This window comes from Chrysochloris asiatica, unplaced genomic scaffold (genome assembly GCF_000296735.1).
Source record: "Chrysochloris asiatica unplaced genomic scaffold, ChrAsi1.0 scaffold00006, whole genome shotgun sequence".
Lineage (NCBI taxonomy): Eukaryota > Metazoa > Chordata > Mammalia > Afrosoricida > Chrysochloridae > Chrysochloris > Chrysochloris asiatica.
Genome location: NW_006408524.1, coordinates 2160795 through 2186590, shown reverse-complemented (window position 1 = coordinate 2186590; position 25796 = coordinate 2160795). Strand labels below are relative to the sequence as shown.

Here is a 25796-nt window from a genome sequence, read left to right as displayed (position 1 = left end):
ATATATAAAACCCTGAAAGAAAAAAACTGCCACCCAAGAATTCTCTAACTAGCAAAGCTGTCAATCAAATATGAAGGTGTAATCAAAACATTCCAGGATAAACAGAATTGCCAAAGCCAACCCTGCTATGAAAAACATCCTAAAGGAAGTTCTGTGGGCTGAGAACCAGCAAGAACAGACAACAACCAGAGCATGACGCACGTGGCAGTATCACCCTAAACTCAATTGACAAATGGAAGAGTCAAAAACAGAATAAAATTATAAAAACAGAGGATCTGGGAGGTCAGTCTATGATCAAGAACAGACAACAACTAGAGAATGACGTACGTGGCAAGCATCACCTTAAACTTAATCGACAAATGGAAGAGTCAAGAATAGAATAAAATTATAAGAACAGAATCTTGGAGGGGGGTTTGTCCTGAAGGGACTTGATTGCTTGCTTTGATGGGTCCCCGGTGAACTGTAAGGGCTTTCTTAGTGGGGACCAATCCCACATGGCTAATCCAGTTTTGTCTGTCATTCCTGCCACCCCCTAGGAGTTCAGAGTAGCTCTTGCTGGGTATCCTGCCTATGACCTGAAGCCATAATGGCCAGCCTGGCCCCTGCAGACCTCAAGCACTTTCCCACCCCGGAACTGGGCCTAAGCCTTGACCCTTGACCTGTGTCAGGTGGATATTCCAGGATTGATAACAAGAGAATGCTTCAGAAAGTCATGGAGGAATTTTATTATCTTCTCATTCAATTTTTCCACAGACTTTCTTAAGGTTCTTCATCGAGCCTAACACCAAGGGCAAAGCCCATCCATCAGAGCCCCGAGCACAGGTACCTTTCTATCCCCAGAGTACAAGCTGTTAAACTCCCCCAGGGCAAGCAAGAATGATGCTTTCTTTCTCTTTCTTTAATGAATTGTTAGGGTAATGTTTTCCTGCATGCCCTGTGAGATAGGCAGTGAGGTAGAGCATTTCCTGGTCCTCTTCCAGCTGAGTTGGTTTTTTGTTTGTTTGTTTCAAGTTATGTTTAATTCAGGAGATGAAGATAATTTTATTAACACCTTACTGAAATGTTCAATGAACTTTATTTAAACCAACCTTCTGGGCACACCTGTTTCATTTCTCTGTCCCCCTTGTACTGTCTTTCAACAGGCAGTTGTTCAGAGCTGTTGAGTCAGTTCTGACTAACAGTGTGCCTGTATAGGGTTTCTGAGGAGGAGCTGGCGGGTTTGAACTGCCACCTTGTGGTTCACAGACCAGTGCTGATCCTCAAGAACCAGACCAGAAGGCCAACAGGTGGACCTGTTTTATAGTTGTCACTACAGCTTGGCTATAGGTAGTTTTCCCCATTGTTTTACTTTACTTGATTGTACAAACACATTGTCGTGGTTTTGTTATCTTAATGATTAACTTAAAGGACAGCATTAACTTAGAGGCTGAATCATTTATTTAAGAATTCTGCTGAAGGAAATGTAGATTGTTTTCTGTTCTTTTGTTGTTGTTGTTTGGTGGTGGTGGTGGTTATAAGTAACTCGTATGCACCAAGATTCTCCCTCAGAAATCTGCGGAGGAAGACGGCCAGGCAAAGGTGGAGGTTGTGTCTCCAGGACTGTTTCCAAATGGGTCTCACACCTGCCCTATGGTACTCCTTGCAGGTCTGTGGGCCTGCTTCCCACAGTTGGTCATTTCCATAATTAACTCATTCTCAGAGATCAATGACTATTAAGTCTATATGAAAAAACTTAGGGGGAAGTGAAAATGTTGCCGGATGATGACTATAATGTTAGTTGAAATGTGTCTGAGCTGCACACACACAGGAGCTGTGGGCTGGGACCTACTTCTGAGTCTTGATCCCCGGCCAAGGTGAGTTGTCCTTTCAAGATTGAGCCCCTTTGTGAAGGCTCTTCCCCTCTCACCTTGACATTTGCCCCACACCATGAGCTGGGCCTCAGGATGGTTTGGGTTTTGCCAGAATACTCAGAGTACCTGCTGGCTTTCTTACCCTGGGAACGGAAACTGGGGCAGCAGTTGAGTCTGACTGGAGTTGGATCAGGGAGAGTGGTGGCTTGTCAGAGGCATGGGGCTGTCTGCGTGTCTGCAGAATAGCCAGGCTCCATCTACATGGGCTGTGTGGTCCTCCATCGCAGAGACTGGCAGCTGCAGTTACACCCTGGGGAGGAGAGAAGACGGTGACACCCAGAGGCTCTGACTGGGCCCACCTTAAGCTAGGGGGAATCCTGCCTGCCTGGAAATATTCCCCATGGGTTTTCACATTGAAGAGTACCCCCTTACTCACCTCTGCTTTCACCAAGCAGCAGCTGCTCTCCCATTCCATGTTGCCTTGCTGCTCCTCTCATTGAGACAGCCCTTGGCCAGCGCAACAGGGCGGTGACATTGAAACACTTCAAAACCAGCAGGCGCTTCTCAAACTAAATTGTGAGTGAAGCTACACTTAGAAAGTTAGAAGCGGGGAATAGAAACAAAAGACTTTTAAAAAACCGCTAAAAGTACAATTTGTCAAAGAAAATAAAGGAGATGGTTTACCTCCCTCCCAAAGAATTTACCTACAAAGGATGAAACACACCTGTGTCCAGTGGTGGCCAGCTGGATCGTGAAGTTACTGCACAAGAGGGATGGGGCTAGGGGTTTTGTACTGTGGGGTATTCACAAGTGCAAAGGCAGTGAAGGGTGCTGTGGGAATTAGGAGAGGTAGGAGAGTCAAAGGTGTCAAGAGGATGAAAGGACTTGGCAAGCATGGTAAGAAGAAGGGCATTGGGCTCATTCTAGCATGCTGGAGCAAAGGCCCAGAGACATGGCCTGGACTTGATTTGATGTGGTCATTGTGGAACATTAGGTTTGTGTCCCTATAACTGTGTTATGCCAACTGACCGTAGTGCCCCTAAGTCCACAGGCCCAGAAATTCATTCCCTCAAGGTGTTTGATAATGGCTAAGAAGTTTTCATAACTTTGTCCTCTGTATGCACTGCTGTTTTCATGAATATATTTTTATGCTGTTGTTGTTGTTAAATCAGTTCCAACCCATAGTGATCCTGTGTAGGGTTTTCGAGGAGCTTGAACCACCGACCTTGCAGTTCAACTTCGCAGTCCAGTGCATTAACCCACAGTGCCACACCAGGACTATGCGCTATACAAATATGTGCTATAAAATATGTGCTCTTTTTATAGCATATCTAAACACGTATGTGGAACTATCCTCTGTCTAACCTGTTGTTATGACTGGACTGCTGTTCCGTGACTCGCACAGAACAGTGTTTACCTTTGTTGCTCCTTCCACTGTCCCCCTTTGTCTTGATTGTTTTGTACTGACCTTCCCTTTATTACGTATTGTCTTCCCCTTTACCCAAGTCTACACTTTAGTTAGTGATTTATTCACCCTCCCCTTCCTGGTAAGTGTCAAAGAAGGATTCTTTCTGTGTGTAAACCTTTCCTTGACTTTTTGCAGTCATGGTCTCATGCAATATTTATCCTTTTGTGACTGACTAATTTCACTCAACAAAACGCCTTGCAGGTTCATCCATGTTATAAGGAATCCTACAGATTCATCGTTATTCTTTACCGTTGCATGTGCGCATGTACCATACTTCATTCATCCGTTAATCTATTGATAAACACTTAGGTTGTTTCTGTCGTTTTGTTACTGTGACTAATGGTGCAATGAACATGGGTGTCCAAATATCTGCTCATGTCTTACTTCTCTGGGATGTATACCTTGTAGTGGAATTGCTGGATCCTGTGGTATTTCTGTTTCCAACTTTTGTAAGGAAACGCCATTTTACCTTTCCATCAACAGTGCATGAGGGCCCCAGTGTCTCTACACCATTGCCGGCGTTTACTGTTTTTTATTTATTTGAACTTTTCTATTAATATTGGGGTGAGATGGTATCTCATTTAAATAGGAATTCTTATCAGTATATAGAATTGGGTAAATTTAAAAGAGTAGTATGAGTTGTAAAATATCCAGCAATAGAAACACCTCAGTGATCAGTGTAAACGATCTTTTGAAAAATCATAAAAATTATTTTTTAAATATTAGTAATTTTATTAAAGTTATATTAGCAATTTTAATGTTTCTCATATTTTAGCAATGATTAATAAATAGAATCTTAAACAATTCATTGAGAAAATTGAATTCAGCCATATATGGTCTAAGTTATGTGGGAATGGGTTTCAGACCTCAGGGTACCCTGCTGATGCAGAAGAAACCAGAACTTTGGAGTCACCGTGAAGGCCCGCCACTTCTCTGAGCACAGTGTCCTCAGGTGAGAATAGGGGTGTTAGCACCTGTCTTGCAGGTTGGCTGTGGAGATGGGATGACAAGGAATGCATGGAGTGTTTGAAACACATCATGGGCCATGTGCGTATGGTGGAGGCTGCTGCTTCTCTCCAAGAGGAACCTTTCCACCTTGCCACCTCTGGGAAACCCTCTTAATACCACGGAGGTACATGTGTGTCCCAGGCTACAGTGACCCTGCCAGCAAAGCACAAGGGCAAAGCACTGTCCTGATGTGTTTTCCATTTGTGAGGGACAATCCTGTGCTCAGTAGGACCTGGTCTTCTTGTTGACAGCAAGCCTCTGCCCAGCCCCTTTGTACTGTTTTCTTTGTAGACTCAGCACAGGGTCGACCCCTATCAACTAGGTGCTTTTTTGCCCAGTGTATGTTTTTCTTCCTGATGCTAAAACTTTCAACAACTGACAGGATAACGGCATTCCTGGTAAGAGCATTTGGTGTTCTAGGGGAGGACTGTGCCCCATGGCTTTGGTTTAAGTGTTGTATTTGGATGGAGAGGCATTATGTTGAAAACAGGTTCTGACAACTCATTCATTCATCCACACACATTAGTTCTTTCACACTGTTTATTGAATGGGCACTGCCTGAGGCGCTGGGGTAGAGCAGAGAACCAACAGTACCTCTGCCTCTCTGTCACAGTTTATGAGGAAGCCCATTGAGGCCAGTCAGCTGCACCGCACCCGACAATCTTTCCAGTTCCTGGTCTGCAGCCAGGAGAAACCTGCCACTTGGTTTCTTTCCCTTTATTTTTTTCCCTGTTTAAAACAGTTTGTTTTCTCTTGAAGTCTACTTGATTTTCTCTCCATTTGGAAGTCCTGTGTCTACTTTATTCCCTCTTTTTGCTTTATAGTTGACTGCATTATACATGGATATCTCTGGTTCCCTATATTCAGTCTTGTGGGTTTGTTTTACTTTGAACACTTCTATAGCTGAATTAATTCTGGGTGGTGTTGTCAGGCATGTTAATCTCAGGTTGTTGTCTGCTGTTGTTGTTTCTCAGCCCAGAGAATATCCCTTAGTATTTTTTTTTCTGGGGGGGGCGGGGTCTCAAGATGACAAACTTTTAATGACACAGCCAACACCCACAATCACACTTGGCTACTTCAAAACAACTAGATCTTTGGGGTTAGACTTCATACATACAGTAGGAGGTTCACATGAGCAACACAAACAATGTTCCTGCTTCTAGGGAGAGGGAGAAGGTAGCTACATCTCATAATCAAAATACTTTATCATTCATTCAATAAAAACTTTAGCTTGCTCTGGCCTCCAAAGAGGCTCTAATCCCAGGCCCTCTGGCCCTTCAGGGATGCATGCTTCAAGAGGGGCCGATTTGAAAGAGAGGTGGGCTTTCAGTAGTGTCTACTCTACCAGTCCTTTGGCAGTCTTTGCATGTGAGGAAGAGTGCAGCTGGGTTTATGCAGACAGGAAATATAGGTGACGGAGAACCACTTTGGTGGTCGCTGGTTTGTCTGGTGGTTCTTAACTGGATTTTGGTGACAGCTTCATGGATAGAGGTGGCCACACAATCTAGATTTTTGGTGGTTAGGCCACACGTTGATCCAACCACTTGGCAGCTGATAGATGTGTTTTTCATTCATCATATAGTCAACCTGCTTAAGGTTTAACGCTGTGAAATTGAACATTCCAATTTTCTCAGTGATGTAATTCCAGGTGCCAGGGGTCTTGAGGGCTTTTAATTGTGTTCTGTGTTCAGATCTCATGGTGAGAATCCAGTCAGTCATTGTCTTCATGTTACCTGTCCATTCCTTAAAGAGGTCAGGATTGGGAATGGTGCACGCCACAATGCATGCTCCCTGAGTGGGAGGATTGGACCAAGTAATCCGTACAAACTTCTCCATCTGGGAAAGGGCCCACAGGATGTTATCAGCTTATTTCCCCACCACAGTCAGATTCCTCACTCGCTCACTGTAAAGCCTGAAGTTCTTGGAGAAGGACTGTGCGTAGAAGAGCTCAAAGCCTTCAGACATAGAATAGCCAATGGCCCAGGTCTCTCTCTAGGTCTCCAGATGCGAAGCTCTGATAGGCTGAGTCAAAGAAGGGGAACAGAAACCCGGGCTTCATGATGGTGGCGATCTGCTTCCTCTGCTCCTGAGTTGGGTTAGTCCCCATTGGGTTAGTCCCCATTGGGCTGTGTGCACAGGCATGGGGAACAAAGACGGAAAACTCAGGCACATCCTCCAGATCATTCAGGAAATTCTTGAGATCAAGTCCTCTCTTCTTGGCATCCCAGTAGTGGTAGGATCAAATGTCTTTAAAGCCAACAGCAGAAAATATACCATTATGATTCTCCCAGGTTGGCAAGGATACATAGACAGGTGTGTCCTTGTTGTTTGTTCCATTATACCAAGGAGCTAAGAACTAGGCTCCAATGTAAAGTGCACCGGTTCCCCCCCAGGGATTGCATAGATTCTACCCACTTCTTCTTGAGAGCTGGACTGTTCTCCCCAAGGGCAAGGCAGGAAGCATGAGTCCGGACGTCTTCTAGGCCCAGGATCAGCAAGTACTTGTGGTTTAGGCTGTCGTCATTTGCACTCTGCTGGTGCACCTTCCTTACCACTGGCAGAACTCAGGGCTGACAATCTTCCCATGAGATACGCTCCTTGCAGGGGTCCAGATCCTCTCAAAAGTCAGTGGCGAGCTTAAACCTCAGCAAAGACGGATGGAGGCATCATAGTGAGAGGACCGGCATCTGCCGAGAGCATTCACCCTGCTCCCGGAATTGCTGCTTTTTGAGGTCTCCCTTAGTATTTGTTGTAAAGTCAATCGTTGTATTGTATTATGTTGTTGTTTTAGGTGCCATCGAGCTTGTACCGACTCATAGCAATCCTGTGTGCAACAGAATGAAACACTGCCTAGACCTGGGCCAATAAATTCCTTTAATTTCTGTTTATCTGGAAATGTCCTAATTTCACTGGCATATTTGAGGAACAGCTTTGCTAGGTATATGCTTCTTAGTTGGCAATTTTTCTTTCAGAGTTTGATATATTCTATCCCTAGTTCTGGTAGCGTAGTGGTTATGAATCAGGCTGCGAACCGCAAGGTCAGCAGTTAGAAACTACCAGCTGTTCCACGGGAGAAAGATGAGGTTTGCTGCTCCCGTAAAGATTTGCAGCCTCAGAAACCCTCCCTGTACAGGGTCGCTATGAGTCGGAACCGACTCCACAGCACACAACAACAATAACATTGCCTTCTCATCTGCATAGTTTCTGAGCATTAATCTTCTGAATTTCTAATGAAAGGTTTTGTACTGTTTCAAAATTTGCATTGATTTTTGTCTCTGTTCTTCTAATGTTTTCCTGAATTCTTCTAAAGGTTTTTACTGTGTTCTCCTTACTTTCCTCAATCTTTCTGTCTATTCTTTTGAAGATACCTAAATACCATTCTTTGGAATTCCTTTTTTCAATTAGCTCCATTACTTTTTCTTCCTCAGACACATTTTCTGGCTCTTTTGTGCCGTTCTCTCTCATTTCTTTGTATGAGCTAAAATTGTCTGTTGTCTTGGGACACTGGTGTTTTCATATTTATATGTGATTGATGATTGTATGCTGATGTGCTCTTAGGCTCTCACCAGCTGTCTCCTGGAAGTGCAGTTAGAGAATGGAAGTGTATGTACTGTTCTCCATTTGCTGTCCATGCACCTCAGTTTAGGGGGTTTAGATGCTGTTGACTGCTGTCTATTGTTGATCATGTCATGTAAGAGCTGGTTTGGGCTCTTGCTCCATGGTGGAGCTTCAGAGAGTATGGTTGTGGCAAGGCTGCATGGGCACGATTGCTGTCTCCTGTTGGGTGGGAAAGAGGGGAACCCCCCCCATCCCACACACACCAGGAAGCAAAACAGAATAAACAAGCAAGCAAGCAACCATGAAAAGAGAAAATGATTAAGGAGAAAAAATAATTAGAAACAGGCAGCCACCAGGAAAAAAGGAATGCTGTTGATGTTAGGTGCTGTTCAGTTGGTACTGACTCCTGGAGACCTTATGCACAACAGAACAAAACACTGCCCGGTCCTGGGCCAATCTCACAGTTGTTGCTATGCTTGAGCCTATTGCTGAAGCCACTGTACTAACCCATCTCACTGGGGGTCTTTCTCTTTTTTCCTGACCCTCCATCAAGGACAAGCATGATGTCCTTCTCCAGGGACTGGTCCCTCCTGATAGTATGTCCAAAGTATAAGTGATGAAGTCTGGCCATCCTGCCTTCAAAGGAACACTATGGTTATACTTCCAACAACACAGATTTGTTTATTCTTCTGGCAGCCCATGATACTTTTAATATTCTCCTCCAACACCATAACTCAAATGCATCAATTCTTCCATAGTCTTCCTTATTCATTGTCCAGCTTTACATGCATATGAGGCCATTGAAAATACCATGGCTTGGGTCAAGCACACCTTAGTCCTCAAGCCAACATTTTTGCTCTTGAACACTTTGAAGAACTCTCATTCAGCAGATTTATCTAATGCAGTATGTCATTTGATTTCTTGACTGCTGCTTCTGTGAGTGTTGGTGGTTGATCTGAGCAGCACTTAGAGGCAAATTTATAGCAAAAAAAAAAAGAGAAAGGATCAAAGTCAACAAATTAACACAACACCTCTAACAATTAGAAAAAGACCAATAAAATAAGCTGACAGTCACCAGTGGAAAAGAAATAATAAAGATTAGCACTGAAGTAAATGGATTAGTAAGCAGAAAAATAATAGAAAGAGTCAACAAGACAAGAAGTTGGTTCTTTGAAAGTATCAATAAAATTGACAAACCATTGGCAAATTTAATGAAAGAAAAGAGGGATAAGATACTAATAATATGCATAAGAAATTATAAGGGTGATGTCAATCAGAACCAATGGAAATAAAAAGGAATAATAACAGAATACTATGAAGAATTTTACTCCAACACATTTGAAAATCTCGAAGAAATGGATACATTTTTAGAAAAACTAACACAGAATTAAATAAAACCTTAAACAAAATAAGAAATTGATCAGTTAATTTTAAAACTCCCAACAACAACAACAAAAAAATCCAGGCCCAGATGGCTTTACTGGTGAATTCTACTAAACATTTAGAGCTGACACCAATTTTACTCAAAATATTCCAGGATACAAAAAAGGATGGAAAACTCCTGAATACATTACATGAAGTAAGCATAGTCCTAATATCAAAACCAGGCAAAGAAGTCACTAAAAAAGAAAATTATAGACTAATAGCCCTCATGAACATAGATGCAAACATTCTCAACAAATCCAGACAAATAGAATTCAACAGCATATTGAAAAATAATACATTATGACCAAGTGGGATTCATACCAGGGATGCAAAGATACTTCAATATTAGAAACACATGGGATATGTTCAAGGTCATATTTTGGCTCTCATGGATTTATTTTTCTTCAGCTTCAGCCTGAACTTGCATATGAGTTATTGATGATCTGTTCTATCATCTCTTTCCACAGATGTAGTCAGTTGGTTTCTATGTATTCCGTCTGGTGAAGTCCATGTGTATATTGGTCTTTTATGTTATTTTAAAAATTATGTTTTCAATGAAGAAGCCATTGGTCTTGCAAAATTCTACCATGCAATCTCCAGCATTTCTATCCCTGTGGTCATATTTTCCAACTACTGATCCCTCCTCTTTGTTTCCAACCTTTTCATTCCAATCATCAGTAATTGTTAATATATCTTGATTGCATATCTGATCAATTTCAGACTGAAGGAACCCAAGAGCAATCTAATATGCCTGTTAGTGACAACGCTGGTCTACTTGTGAATGGAAGTGGGGGAAATGTAGCAATGAACACATGGGCTGAGTTTGGCTATGCTCCATTGACATCCATTGACCTTCGGAGGAAAGAGAACATGAAGGGCTGGCTGGTCTGAAATTTAGCAAGATATATGAATTCTTGAGCCTATGGGCACTGACATAGTCCCTGGGGGCTAGGGTTGAAAGTGAAGTGGCCAACTGGTCTGAAGTTTGTGAACTCCCAAACTTGCAGCTAGTATCTCTTTGACCCAGTTTGGATGGCTAGTTGACCAGAACTCGAACCAAGAAAGATAAAGATGCTTGATACTGAGAACAAGTGCAAGTTGCTGTAATTGATGAACTAGACTTTTGCCTATGAATGCAGTGACTCACAATTTCAACCGGAATGGAAAGATTCTTCATATCAAAGAACAGCCTTGTTTCCTCAGTGTACTGGTTTGATAGGAATGAGAAATTTAGACATTGACTATCAAAAATGGGGTGAGGGGGCTACAAAAGCATGAAGTGGCTGACTTACAAGCTTTCATAAGTGTACTTATTTTCAGAATGAGGGGGAAAAAAGAGACATTGAGAGTAGAAAGAATAAGAAAACAAGATCCTTCATTATGCTCTCTACAAGAAACATATCAAAAAGATGGAGACAATCTAAATCAACAGCAGAATAGCTAAACAAACTTTGGTACATACACACAATGGAATACTATAAAATGTTGAAGAATAATGATGAATCTGTAAAACATTTCTCAACATGGTTGAACCTGGAGGACATCATGGTGAGTGAAATTTAGTAAATCATAAAAGGACAAATATTGTATGAGACCCATGTTGTAAAAAGTTTTTTTAAAAAGGGTTTTCTTGATAAAAGAAACAATCTATGATGATGTTGTTGTTATTAGGTGCCATCGGGTCGGTATCGACTCATAGTGACCCTATGTACAACAGAATAAAACACTGTTTGATCCTAGGCCAACCTTAAAATCATTGCTATGCTTGAGCCCATTGATGTGGCCTCTGTGTCATCTAGTTGGGCGTCTTCCTCTTTTTCGCCAACCCTTCACTTTGCCAAACATGGTCTTCTCCAGTGGCTGGTCCCTCCTGACAATATGTCTGAAACATGAAAGACGAAGTGTGGCCATCCTGGCATCCAAGAGCACTCTGGCTGTTCTTCTTCAACACAGATCTGTTTGTTCTTTTGGAAGTCCATGGTACTTTCAATATTCTCCTCCAACACCGTAACTCAAAAGCATCAATTCTATGGTCTTCCTTATTCACTGTCCAGCTTTCACATGCATCTGGGGTTATTGAAAATACCATGGCTTGGGTCAGGTGCACCTTAGTCCTCAAAGGTAACATTGTTGATCTTGAACAGTTTAAAGACGTCTTGTGCAGCAGATTTGCCCAATTCAATATGTCGTTTGATTTCCTGACTGCTGCTTCCATGAATGTTGGTGGTTGATCCAAGCAAAATGAAGTCATTGACAACTTCATTCTTTTTTCCATTAATATAGATGTTATTTATTGGTCCAGTGGTGAGGATTTTTGTTTTCTTTACATTGAGATACAACCCATACTGATCTTCATCATTAAGTATTTTAAGTACTTTTTGCTTTCAGCAAGCAAGGTTGTATCATCTGCATATTGCAGATTGTTAATGCCTTCCTCCAAGTCTGATGCCATTGTTTTCTTCATATAATCCAGTTTCTCTGATTATTTATTCAGCATACAGATTGAATAAGTATGGTGAAAGAATACAACCCTGGCACACACCTCTCCTAATTTAAAACCATTCGGAGTTCCCTTGTTCTGTTTGAACAACTGCTTCTTGGTCTATGTACAGGTTCCTCATGAGCACTATTAAGTATTCCAGAATACTCATACTTCACAATGTTGTTCATAGCTTGTCATGATCCACACAATCAAAGCCTTTGCATAGTCAATAAAGCACAGGTAAACATCTTTCTTGTATTCTCTGCTTTCAGCCAAGATTCATCTGATGTCAGCCATGATATCCCTCATTCCACGCCCTCTTCTGAAACCAGCTTGAACTTCTGGAAATTCTCTGTCAATGTATGGTTGTGGCGGTTTCTGTATTACCTTGAGTTAAACATTACTCACATCGGATATCAGTGATATTGTCTGATGTTTCTGCATTCTGTTGGGTCACCACTCTTTGGAATGCACACAAATATGGATCTCTTCCAGTCAGTTAGCCAGGTAGCTGTCTTCCAAATTTCTTGGCATAGGTGAGTGAGTGCCTTGACTGCCACTTCACTTTTTTGAAAGATTTCAATTTGTATTCTATCAATTCGGGTGCCTTGTTCTTTGCCAATGCTTGCAATGCACCTTGGACTTTCAGGATCATTGGCTTTTGATCATATGCTACCTTTTGAAATGTTGCACACTGACCATTTGATATTCCTTCCATCGTCTTTTCATGCTTTCTGCATCATTCAGTATTTTGCCCATAGAATCCTTCAATATTTCTAGTTGAGGTTTGAATTTTTTTGTCAGTTCTCTCAGCTTGAGAAATCCTGAGCATGCTTTTCCCTTTTGGTTTTCTAACTTCAAATCTTTGCACACTTCATTATAATATTTGACTTTGTCTTCTGGAGCTGACCTTTGAAATTTTCTGTTCAGCTCTTGTACTGTCCCACTTCTTCCATTTGCTTTAGCATCTCTACACTGGAGAGCAAGTTTCAGTGTCTCTTCTGACATCCATTTTGATCTTTTCCTTTCATCTTGGCTTCTCAATGACCTTTTGCTTTCTTTTTATATGATGCTCTTGATGTCATCCCACAACTCTTCTGGTCTTCGGTCTTTAGTGTCTAATGTATCAAATCTGTTCTTCAGATGATCTCTGAATTCGGGTGGGATGTATTCAAGGTCATATTTTGGCTATCATGGATTTGTTTTGATTTTCTTCAGCTTCAGTCTGAATTTGCATATGAGCAATTGATGGTCTGTTCCACAATCTGCCCCGGCCTCATTTTGACTGATGATATGGAGCTTTTTCACCTTCTCTCGCCACAGATGTAGTCAGTTTGATTTCTGTGTATTCCATATGGTGAGGTCCATGTGTATTATCATCTTTTATGCTATTTAAAAAAGGTATTTTCAATGAAATCATTGGTCTTGCAAAAGTCTATCATGCAATCTCCAGCATCATTTCTATCACAAAAGCCACATTTCCCAACTACTGATGTTTCCTCTTTGTTTCCAACCTTTGCATTCCAATCACCAGTAATGATCATCGCATGTTTGTTCAATTTTAGACTGAAGAAGTTGGTTGTTGTTGTTGTTGTTAAGTGCCGTCGAGTCGGTTTCGACCCATAGCGACCCTGTACAGGGTTTCCGAGGGTGTAAGTCTTTACGGGAGTAGAAAGCCTCATCTTTCTCCCGTGGAGCAGCTGGTAGTTTCGAACCGCTGACCTTAAGGTTTGCGGCCCGATTCGTAACCACTACACTACCAGAGCATCTTCATTGGCTTCAGTGGTTGGTCTGTAAATTTGAATAACAGTGGTATTGACTGGTCTTCCTTGTACATGCTGGATGTTATTCTATCACAGGCAGCATTGTTCCTCATGACTGTTCTTGATATGGCATGGCTTCTAGTATCACAGCAACACACAAGCCACCACAGTGAGACAAACCGACTCATAATGACCATATATCGAGTTTCCAAGGAGCAGCTTGTGGGTTTAAACCACTGACCTTGCAATGATCAATCAATGTGCTTATCCTACAGTGCCATACCATGTCTTCCTTGTAGCCATAAAAATATTGTCTTATCACGGATGACATTGCACTTCAATATAGATCTTGAAATGCCCTTTTTGATGATGATTGTGACACCATTCTTCTTGAATTTATTGTTCCTGGCATAATAAACCATGACTGTCTGACTCAAAATGGCTACTACCAGTCCATTTCAGCTCACTCATACTTAGGATGATGTGGTGTTGTAGGATAAGCACGGGACTTCAAGTTCGGTTTGAACTGCAAGGTTGGCGGTTCAAACTCATCAGTTGCTCATTGAAACCTATATAGGGTGACTATGTGTTGGAATCAACTCAATGGCACTTAACAACAACAATGCCTAGGATATCGATCTGTATCCTTTCCACTTCATTTTTGACAACTTCCAATTTTCCTAGATTCATACTTCATACATTTCATGTTCTGATTATTATTTTATTGCTTTTTAAGGTTTTTATTGTGGATTGAGTGAAAATTTACAGGCAGATCATCCATTTTACATTCAACAAATCATACACTTTGTGTCATTACAATGATTGTAATCCTTTCCATGTACGATAAGTTAACAGTATTTCTTTCTATTCACTTTAGCTTTTTTTAAACAACAACAACGACAAAAACCCACTAAGGCATATATAATAATTTACACCTCCAAAGGGCACATTCTGCAAGTCTGCCTCCAGGCCACCAGCTCTCAGCCCCTCTCTTGCCATGGATCTAGAGTTCTCAGCCACTCCCCATCTCTGTACACAGGGTAGATAGGGACAAGCAACTTAAACATTGGCTATATAAAATGAGGGGGTGATAAAGGCATGAAGTGACTTGCTTACAAGGTTTCAAGAGGGAGTTTAGTTTAAGAGTATAGGGGGAAGAAAGAGTCCCCATTGAATAGATTTTATCTTGTCTAGATGGGTCTAATGAAAAGAGATGGGGATAAGATTTGTGTGATTCAATAGTGAATAATTGTTATCATGACTAATTGCGACTGTCACAACAGTAAAGGTAGAAATTTTGTAACAAAAATAGGGGAATGGTTAATCTTGCAGTCCAGAAGCAAAGGACCCTGGGACCATCAAAGAAGAGGAGCAGAAACAGAATGCAGGACCTTATCCAGAGAGGCAACGACTCCAGAGACAGAGGCAGAGATGGGGTCAAGGAGATGGGGAGCAGCTGAGGATTTTAGATTTATGGGAAAAGAGGGACTAAGAGCAGGCAGCCAGGAGGCAAATTTGCAGAATGTGCCCTTTGGAGATGTAAATGATTATATATGACTGAGTGTTTTTGTTTTTTTAAAAAAGAGCTAAAGTGGATAGAGAGAAATACTGCTAAGTGATGATACATGGAGGGGGTTATAATCATTGTAATGAAACAAGGTATATGATTTGTTGAATGTAAAACTGATAATCTGCCCTGTAAATTTTCACTCAATCCACAGTAAAAAACTTTAAAAAACAACAACAGGGTAGTGGTTAATCTTACAGTCCAGAAACAGAGGCCCCTAGGACCATCAAGGGAGAAGAGCACAAGCAGACACCTGCTTATCCAGAGAAGCAGCGACACCAGAGACAGAGGCAGAGATGGGGACATGGAGAGAGGAAGTGGCTGAGGACTCTAGATTCATAGGAAGAGAGGGACTAAGAGCCAGTGGCCAGGAGGCAGACTTGCAGAATGTGCCTTTTTGAGGTACAAATTATTATATATGCCTGAGTGTTTTTGTTTTTGTTTTTTAAGAAAAGCTAAAGTGAACAGAGAGAAATACTGTTAACTGATGGTTCATGGAGGGGGTTATAATCATTGTAATGACACAAGGTGTATGAACTCAATCCACAATAAAAATTTTTTAAAAACCTTAAAAAAAAAAAAAAGACAGTCTGATTGGCTACTACAAGACCAAGCAAGTTGTCCGCCAGGGACCCATCAAGGCAAGCAATTAAGTCCCTTCAGGACAACCCCCACCTCCCACCCCTCCCAAAAAAAACCTGAAACTCAAAGGGAACACATGAGCTGATGAGTGGAAGAGGGGGAAAGGCAGCAATGAAGAAATGGGCTGAGTTCAACCACATTCCATAGATTCCTGTTCACCTGGAGATGAGAGAGAGAAGAGGAAGGGCTGATTGGTCGAAAGTGTCATGAGACCTGGGGACACCTGAGCCCATGGTCAAGGACATAGCCATGGAGGGCTAGAGCTGAGAGTGAAGCATCCAGCAGATATGAAGTGAGGGAAGACGCACAAGAATGCCCAAACTTGCAGATAATACCCATTTGACCTACCCTCGATGACTTGATAATCAGAACTCGACTTGAAGAAGATTAAAAAAAATTTTTTGATAAAGGAAACTAGTGTCAATTGATACAATTTGATAAACTTGACCTATACTTATGGATCTAGTAGCTCAAAATACCAACTGAGAGGGAAGGTGTCTTTACATCAAGTATCAATCCTATCCCCTCTGTATACAGGGGATAGGTAGAGTCCCCACTGAATAGTTTTCAACTTGTCTAGATGGGTCTGGTGAAAAGAGATGGGGATAAGATTCTTATGATTCAATAGTGAGTAATTGTTATCATGACTAATTGCAGCTGTCACAACTGTAAAGGTAGAAGTTGTATAACAAAAATGGGGGAATCGTTAATCTTACAGTCCAGGAACAGAGGACCATAGGACCATCAAGGGAGAAGAGCACAAGTGGAATGCAGGACCTTATTCAGAGAAGCAGCGACACCAGAGATGGAGACAGATATGAGGAAATGGAGAGAGGGAGCAGCTGAAGACTCTAGACTCGTGGAAAGAGAAGGATTGGGTGCTGGTGGCCAAGAGACAGGCTTGCAGAATGTGCCCTTTGGATGTTTAAATTATTATATATTACTGAGAGTGTTTGTGTACATCCACCTCCTCTCCCCCCAAAAAAACAACAACAGAGGGAATGGAGGCAAATTGTAATCATTGCAATGAAACGATGGTGTAAAGCCAATGTTCTACCATGTAAACTATCACTCAATTCACAATAAAAACTTTTTAAAAAAGAAAAAAAAGAAGGTAGGATCCTTCAATATGCTTTCTACACAAGACACATCTTACACAAAAGACAGAATTCTATAGACTAAAATTCAAAGTATAGAAAAGATATATCAACCTAGTGGCAATAAAAAATTAGCAATATTTTCAGTTCACAATTTTTTTAAAGTGAGGGGGAAAAAGAGCAGCATTGGCAATTTTCAACTCTGATAAATAGACTTTAAGGCAAAAATCAGCATAAGAAACAAAGAAGATTGGGCCCAGAGTCAGTGACATAGCCACAGAGGACTAGCGTGGAAAGTGAAGCATCCAGCTGATAAGAAGAGAGGGCATATGCACTAGGACACCCACACTTGCAGATAATACCCACTTATCCTGGCTTCAGTGATTGGATGATCAGAGCTCAACCAGAAGTAAAAAGGAGAGAGAGAAAAAAAAAGTATTCTCATACAATTTGATGAACTTGACCTACACCTATGGAAGCAGTAGCTCAAAAGAGAGAACAAGTCCTTACAGCAAGAATCATTCCCACCCACTCCACACACAGAGTAGACAGGGATGGGCAACTTGGACATTGGCTACCCAAAATGTGGGGCGGGGGAGTACAAAGGCAAGCAGTGACTGGCTTACAAGCTTTCAAGAGGGAACCTAGATCCAGAGGGCCTGGAGGAAGGTAGAATCTCCAGTGAGTAGTATTCAATCTGTCTAGGCGGGGCTGATGCAATGAAATGCAGATGGGTCTCTTGTAATACATTAGTGAATAATTTTTATCAGGACTGATTGTGAGGGTCGGAAATGTAAAGGTAGACGTTGTATAGCAAGGAGGGGAGTGATTAACTTTTCAGTCTAGGAGCGGAGGTCCCTAGGACCATCAAGGGAGAAGAGCAGAGAGCGGGACCCTAGCCAGAGAAGCAGTGATGCCTGCAATGGAGCCAGAGATGATGACGAGGAGCGAGGAGCGAAGGAGCAGCTGGAGAGACTTTAGATCCAGAGAGGGAGAGCGACTGTGTGCTGAAGACCTGGGGGGTATAGGGGAAGGATTACATGGAGGGGATTGTAACCATGGCAATGAGACGATATACGATAGAATGAATGTAAAACTAATGTTCTCCCATGTAAACTATCACATAATTCACAATGAAACATTTAAGAAAGAAAAAAAAAAGAAACAAAGAAGAACATTATATCATAATTAAAGGGTTAGTTAAACCAAAACACATAGCCATAAGAAATACCTTAATTCATTTTATTATATATTTAATACCAAAATACATAAATCTAACCCCAATGGTACTAAAAAAAGAAACAGACAACTCTACAATGGTAGATTATAATGCACCAGTTTTGATGAAATGACAGAATAACTAGAAAGAAACTCAATAAAGACACTGAAGAATTAAGCAACATAATCAATCAATTCGACCTCATAGATCTAGACAGAGCACTCAACCCCAAAACAGCACAATATACACTCTTTTCTAGTACACATGGAACATTCTCCAGAATGGACCATAAGTTAGGCCACAAATCAAACCTCAATAAATTTTAAAACATCAAAACACTACAAAGCATCTTCTCAGAATCACAATTAGGAATTAACAATAGGAAGATCAAGAAAAAAATCAAACATATGGAATTTAAATAACAACCTGTTTAAAAGCTACTGGGTAATAGATCAGATAGAAAATGAAATTTTAAAAGTCCTTCAACCAAAGGAGAACAGAAACACAGCAAACTAAAATCTTTGGGGCACAGCAAAAGCAGTGCTCAGAGGAAAATTTATAGCAATAAATGCACACATCCAAAAATAAGAAAGAATGAAAATAAACACCTTGACCCAACATCTCCAACAATTAGGAAAGACCAGCAAAGTAAGCCTACTGCCACAAGCAGAAAAGAGATAATAAAGGTTAGAACAGAAATAAATAGAAAACAGAAAAAAACAACAGAAATAATCGAGATAAGAGTTGGTTCTTTGAAAGAATTAGTTAAATCAATAAACCACTGAGAAATCTAACAAAAGAAAAGAATATATAAGTAACACACACACACACAAAATATGAATAGCACAACAAAACCACTGTAAATTAAAAGGATAATAACAGAATACTAGGAAGAACTGCACTCCAAAAAATGTGAAAATCTAGAAAAAATGACAAATTTCTAGAAACACATGACCTACCTGAATTAACACAGATTGAAGTAAAAAAGCTCACCAGCTGCTCCTTGGAAACCCTATACAGGGTCACTATGGGTCGGAATGGACTCTATGGCACTTAACAACAATAATAAGAGAAGAAAATGATTAAGTCATTTAAAATCTTCCAACTGAAAAAGACCTGGCCTTTTTTAGTTGGGGGGTCTTTTCTGGTAAGTTCTAGCAAACATTCAGAGAGGAGCTGATACCAAGCCTACTAAAAATATATCAGTAAATAGAAAAGGATGGGAAACTCCCAAATTCATTTTATGAAACAAACATACATCTGTTACCTAAAGCAGTCAAAGACATCACTAAAAAAGAAAATTACAAATGGGGAGTAGTTAATCTTACAGTCCAGAAATAGACGACCCCAAGACCATCAAAGGAGAAAAGCACAAGCAGAATGTAGGACCCTACCCAGAGAAGCAGCGACACCAGAGATGAGGACATGGAGAGAGGGAGCAGCTGAGGACTCTAAATTCATGGAAAGAGAGGAACTGAGAGCTGGAAGCCAGGAGGCAGATTTGCAGAATGTGCCTTTTGGTGGTGTAAATTATTATATATGCCTGAGTGTTTTTGTGTACACTCCCCTACCCCAAAAAAAGACAAACAAAAACAGAGGGAATGGAGCAAATACTATTGAATGATGATGCACAAAGATTGTAATCATTGCAATGAAACGATGATGTAAAGCCGATGTTCTCCCATGTAAACTATCACTCAGTTCACAATAAAAACTTAAAAAGGAAAAAGAAAATTACAAACCAATATCCATCATGAACAGAGAAGCAAAAATACTCAACAAAATCCTAGCTGACAGAATCCATCAATCTATATTTAAGAAATATATTATGACCAAAGGGATTTATACCAGTTGTGCAGGAATGGTTCAATACTTTTAAAAAATCAAAGTAATCCACCACATAAATAATACAAAGGGGGGAAAAAATCACATGATCATATCAATTGATGCAGAAAATGCATTTTACAAAATCCAATGCTCATTCCTGATAAAAATACTCAATAAAATAGAAATAGAAAGGAAATTCCTAAACATAATTAAGGAAACGTACAAAACCAATAGCTAGTATCATTCTCGATGGTGAGAAACTGAAGTCATTACCTTTGAGAACATAGGCGGAACAAGGAGGCCCTTTACCACCACTCCTATTCCGTATTCTTCTGGAAGTCTTAGCCAGAGCTATAAGGCAAGAAAGAGAAAACGAAAGTATCTAAATTGGCAAAGAAGAAGTAAAACTCACTCTATTTGCAGTGATATGCTCATCTACTTAGAAATTCCCAAAGACTCAGCAAGAAAATTGTTGGAACTCATTGATTTGGCAAAGTGGCAAGGTACAAGATCAACATACAAAAATCAGTAGGATTCCTTTACACTACTAAAGAGAGCTCCTAAAAGGAAAACGATACTATTTATAATGTTGTTGTTGTTAAGTGCCGTTGAGTCGGTTCCGACCCATAGCGACCCTGAACAGAGTTTCCGAGGCTGTAAATCTTTACGGGAGCAGAATGCCTCATCTTTCTCCCGCGGAGCAGCTGATAGTTTCAAACTGCTGACCTTGCGGTTCGCAGCCCGATTTGTAACCACTACGCTACCTAATTGTTGTTGTTGTTGTTAAGTGCCATCGAGAGTCGGGTCCGACCCATAGCGACCCTGTACAGGGTTTCCGAGGGTGTAAATCTTTACGGGAGTAGAAAGCCTCATCTTTCTCCCGCGGAGCGGCTGGTAGTTTCGAACCGCTGACCTTAAGGTTCGCAGCCCGATTCGTAACCACTACGCTACCAGAGCTCCATACGCTACCTAATAGCCACCCAAAATATGAAATACTTGGGAATAAATCTAACCAGAGAAACAAAAGCCCTGTACAAAGAAAACTACAAAACACTATTACTTAGAAACCAAGTTGTTATTGTTGTAGTAAAGTGCCATCAAGTGACGCCGAGTCAGTTCTGATTCATGGTGACGCTGTATAAAGTTTCCCAGAAGCAGCTCGTGTTTGAACTGCTGACCTTTCAGTTCAAGCCAACCTTGCAGTCAAGGGCTTATACAACAATCTAAATTGCCAAGAAGCATGCAAAGACACATTTGACATCAGTAATCATGGAAATGTGGATTGCGAATACAATGAAATAGTGTTTTTCAACCATTCCACTGTGAACAATGAAGAATCTGACCATTAGCACTGGAGAGGTCAAAGAGATCTCTTATACATAGTTGTTGTTGTTGTTATGTGCCTTCGAGTAGGTCAGGCTCATAGCGACCCTACATAGGGTTTCCAAGGATGGGTTTGAAATGCTGATCTTGTGGTTCTCAGTTCAGTGCCACCATGGTTGGGGGTTGTGAAATTGACATTTTTGTATAAACTTGCATGTCTAAGAACTTAGGAAACCACTCCAAGAAAAAGCCCTGCACATCTGCACCAGGAAACTACAAACAGCATGCTTGTGATTGTTGTTGTTGTTAAGTGCCATGGAGTCTGTTCCAACTCATAGCAACCCTGTGTAGGGTTTCTGAGGGGTGGCTGGTGAGTTTGAACCACTGATATTGCGGCTCAAACTGACCTTGAGGTCAAGTGTTTATCCTAAGGCACCACACCAGGACTCCATGCTTGTAAACATAGAAGGTGCATATTATCTGTGTAAAAAATATGGGGATTCATATTTACTGCTGTATATTATTTAATGAGGAGTCCAGGTGTGGTGCTGTATGATAAAGCACGTGACTGCAAGGTCAATGGTTCAAATTCACCAGTTGCTCCTTGGAAACCCTATACAGGGTTGCTATGAGTCAGAACCAACTCTACAGGACTTAAGAAAAAGCGAGAAGAATGTTTAATGGTGGGGAAAGTTATATATCCATCTTCCATGGGCACAAGAGTTGCTGCCAATCAATACAAGAATAATAGTAACACGCAGCAGAAGACAAAGTAGATGACTGGGACCTCCTAAAAATTAGAAACTTATGTGCATTAAAATATTTTGCCAAAAGAATAAAAAGGGAGCCCACACTCTAGGAAAAAAATTTTTGCAATGACTTATCACACAAGGGACTAATACCTAAAATCTATTTTTTAAAAACTAAAGCTAAAGCACCTCTACAAGAAAAAGAAAAACAACCCAGTTAAAAAATGGGCAGAGGACATGAACAGATGCTTCACCAAGGAAGACATCTAGGCAGCCAACAAATATATGAAGACATGCTCACAACCATTGTTGTTGTTGTTAAGTGTTGTTGTTAAGACCCTGTAAAAGTGAGCTTGAACCACTAACCTTGCGGTTCAAACCATTAAGGAGATGCAAATGAAACAACAATGAGATATCATCTCACATCAACATTAACAGCGAAATTCAAAGACGGAAAAAAGCAAGTGCTGGCAGGGATGTGGAGGGACTCACATTGCTGATGGAACTGTAAAATGGTTGCGCCATGGTGGAGAATATTAAGATGATTCCTCAGAAAGTTGGAATCAGAAATATCTTATGACCCAGCAATCCCTCTACTTGTTGTATATCCACAATACGAGCTAGGACACGAGTAAATATATGCACACCAATGTTCATAGCAGCACTATTCACAGTAGTAAAAAGATAGAAACAGTCTGAGTGCCCAAAAATGGAAGAATGGATAAACAAGCTTTGGTCCAGACACACAATGGAATACTAGGCAACACTGAAGAATAAAGATGAATCTGTGAAACGCCTCATAACTCCGATGAACCTGGAGGACATTATGCTGAGTGAAATTGTTGTTGTTGTTATGTGCTGTGGAGTCAGTTCCAACTCATAGCAACCCTGTACAGGGTTTCCGAGGCTGTAAATCTTTATGGGAGCAGAAAGCCTCATCTTTCTCCCACGGAACAGCTGGTAGTTTTGAACTGCTGACCCTGTGTTTCGCAGCCCGATTCGTAACCGCTACTTCTTCTTAAGCTTTTACAATAATGGTCTCATACAATATTTGTCTCAAAAGGACAAATATTGTATGAGACCATTATTGTAAAAGCTTAAGAAGAAGTTTGCAGACTAAAAGAAACATTCTCTGATGATTACCAGGGGTGGAAGGGAGGGAAGAGTCATTCATTGGCTACTGGGTAAACATATGTCAGCTCAGGTGTCCAAGAAAGGAAAGGACAGTGTACAAGAAGAGGGAGGGTGGCAGAAGAATGATGAAGACACACAAGGAGGTCCGCGTGGGCTAAAGGACATAGATGTAGTGATGATTGTGGCACATGATGGGGCAGGGTTTTGCTCGGTTGTGTACAGGGTCTCTATGAGTCAGAACCGACTCAACACACTTCACAACATCAGGAAATAAAGCTAGGAAACACATGCATACAAGTTTATACACCCAGACTGGCATCCGAAGACACTCTTGCTTGTGGGCAGAAGACCTTCACATTCCATTAGTACAGGGGGGTGGGATATTTTGTTTCTGGTAAGGTATAAAATCAGTTTCTTGCATTAGTTTTGGCTAAGAACCACCATTTCTCAGTCTTGGGAGTTTTCAACTGACTTAACTGTTGTTGTTATTAAGTGTCCTGTATAGGGTTTCTGAGGAACAGCTGTAGGTTTGAATCACCACCTGCAGTCTGGTGTTTATCCTAGAGTACCACACCAGGACTCCCACGGACTCACTAGAGCTCAGCTATTTGTTGTTCATCTTGGCCTTAAGACAGAAACACTGACTGAGTACCTCACACAGCCACCAAGCCCTGCGTGTCCCACAAGCACGCAACTCCCTCTGAGCTAATGTGGCTGGAAGGTGAGGCATGTTAAAGCGTTGTAGCCCTGAAGCAACTAAACTGTCTCTACCCAGAACTGTGAGGCATTTGTTTCACTTCCCTGGGCCTTGCACACTCAGAGTTGCTCTCAGAGGTGATGTGTGCATACTGCTTGTTGTATGTGTCTGGCACATAAAGCTCCGAATCACTGTGTCTGGTGGTGTGTTCATGAACTTGACTGAGCTTCCTCAGTGAAGCTCTCCACTGCTTCTATATTACTTAAAGCAGCCTCCTGGTTTCAATCAAAGTACAGTTGCATTGTTGTTGTTAAGTGCCATCAAGTCAGTTATAACTCACAGAGATCCTGTACAGGGTTTCTGAGGAGTGGCTGTGTTTGAACCACCAAGCTTGTGGTTAGCAGTCCAGGACTCCTAAAGTTGAGTTAAGGGATACAAATTCAACCAGAGTTATGTGTATCTTTCTTTGGAAGGTTGTTTTGAAACCTGTTCAATGCAATCATCTGACAAGGAACAGGGCTCTTAGGAACAGAACAATAGAAAATGCAGCACCTGGTTAGGAAAAAGCAGGTCTGAGGAGGTTATAGCTAGGGTCACCAGGGATGGTAGCCACTTGAGTCCTATAAACCAGGACATATGTATGACCTCTTTTAGGAGCTTGCTGTCATCTGCCAACAGCTGATTGTGAGGAACCTCCTCCCGGTCCCAGCTGCTTGTGGCCGCCATGGTCAGAGCCAACTGTTGTGCCAACAAAAGCCCCAACAGGGGGCTGTCATCCCAGTTGCTGTTGGGAACAGGTCTGCCCTTTCAAGTGCCCCTTGGGTCATTTGTCATCTCCATGGAATCAGCCAAGAGCCCATCTGCTTTGGCTTTTCATCTCTTCCAGAAAAGCCTTGTGGTCTGGACCTCCATCTCCCTCCACCCACACATCCTGTGGATTCTGCCTCTACACCCCCTGCACCTTCCAGAAGGGCCTCCTGGCTCTGAGTCAACCCAGCCTGGCTACTCCTCCTGCTGTTCCGTCTGCCCATGGTCTCCCAAAGGCTGGTCAACATTCAAGTCTGCTCTTTGAGCACAAAGTAAGGTCATGTGCTTAAGAGACAGAAATTTCTGGGAGGCATTATTAATGATGAGGTTTTTTGTTTGTTTGTTTGTTTTTAAAGTTTTTATTGTGAATTGAGTGACAGTTTACATGGGAGAACATCAGTTTTACACTCATTGTTAAATTGCAATGATTACAATCTCTGTACATCATCATTCAACAGTATTTGCTTATACTTAATGTTTTGAGTTAAATCTTTGGCCTTTAAACAAATCTTTAATTGAAGGAAATTAAAAATGCAGAAAAGGCAGATGATTAAGACTAACCCTATGAGATTAGATTAGAATTGGAGAGATTAGAATGAACTCATAATTTCATTGACATAAGTATGCAGATAGATACAGAAATACACACATACAGGTCATCTTACCTAACTTGGATGTCAGAAGGAGTGTTGAAACTTGCCTTTGAATATAGAGACGCTAAAGTGAATGGAAGAAATGATTAAAAGAGTTGAACAGAAAATTTTAAAGGCAGTTCAAGAGACAATGCATTATTTCTCCAGCCTAGGAGCAGAGGTCTCTGGGACCATCAACGGAGAAGAGCCGAGAGCGGGACCCTACCCAGAGAAGCAGGGATGCCTGAGATCCAGAGAGGGAGAGGGACTGTGGGCGGAAGACTCAGGAGTGGGGGTGGGGAAGTGTAGATAACGGGTTTCTAGGATATACCCTTTGGTCGGAAGATGATGCATAGAGGGGTTTGGAACCATGGCAATGAGATGATATACAATGGAATGAATGTAAAACTAAAGTTCTCTCATGTAAACTATCATATAATTCACAATAAAAACATTAAAAAAAAAAAAGGAAATGGGGATAAGACTCTGGTGAATAATTGCCATCAGAACTGACTGTGAGGGTAGGAAATATAGAGGTAGATGTTTTT

General features: G+C 41.3%; 1 pseudogene; it reads right to left on the bottom strand.

Annotated features, from left to right (window-relative positions):
- Nucleotides 1-2607: 2607 nt before the first annotated feature.
- On the bottom strand, nt 2608-24535 carry LOC102814247 (annotated as a pseudogene).
- Nucleotides 24536-25796: the final 1261 nt, after the last annotated feature.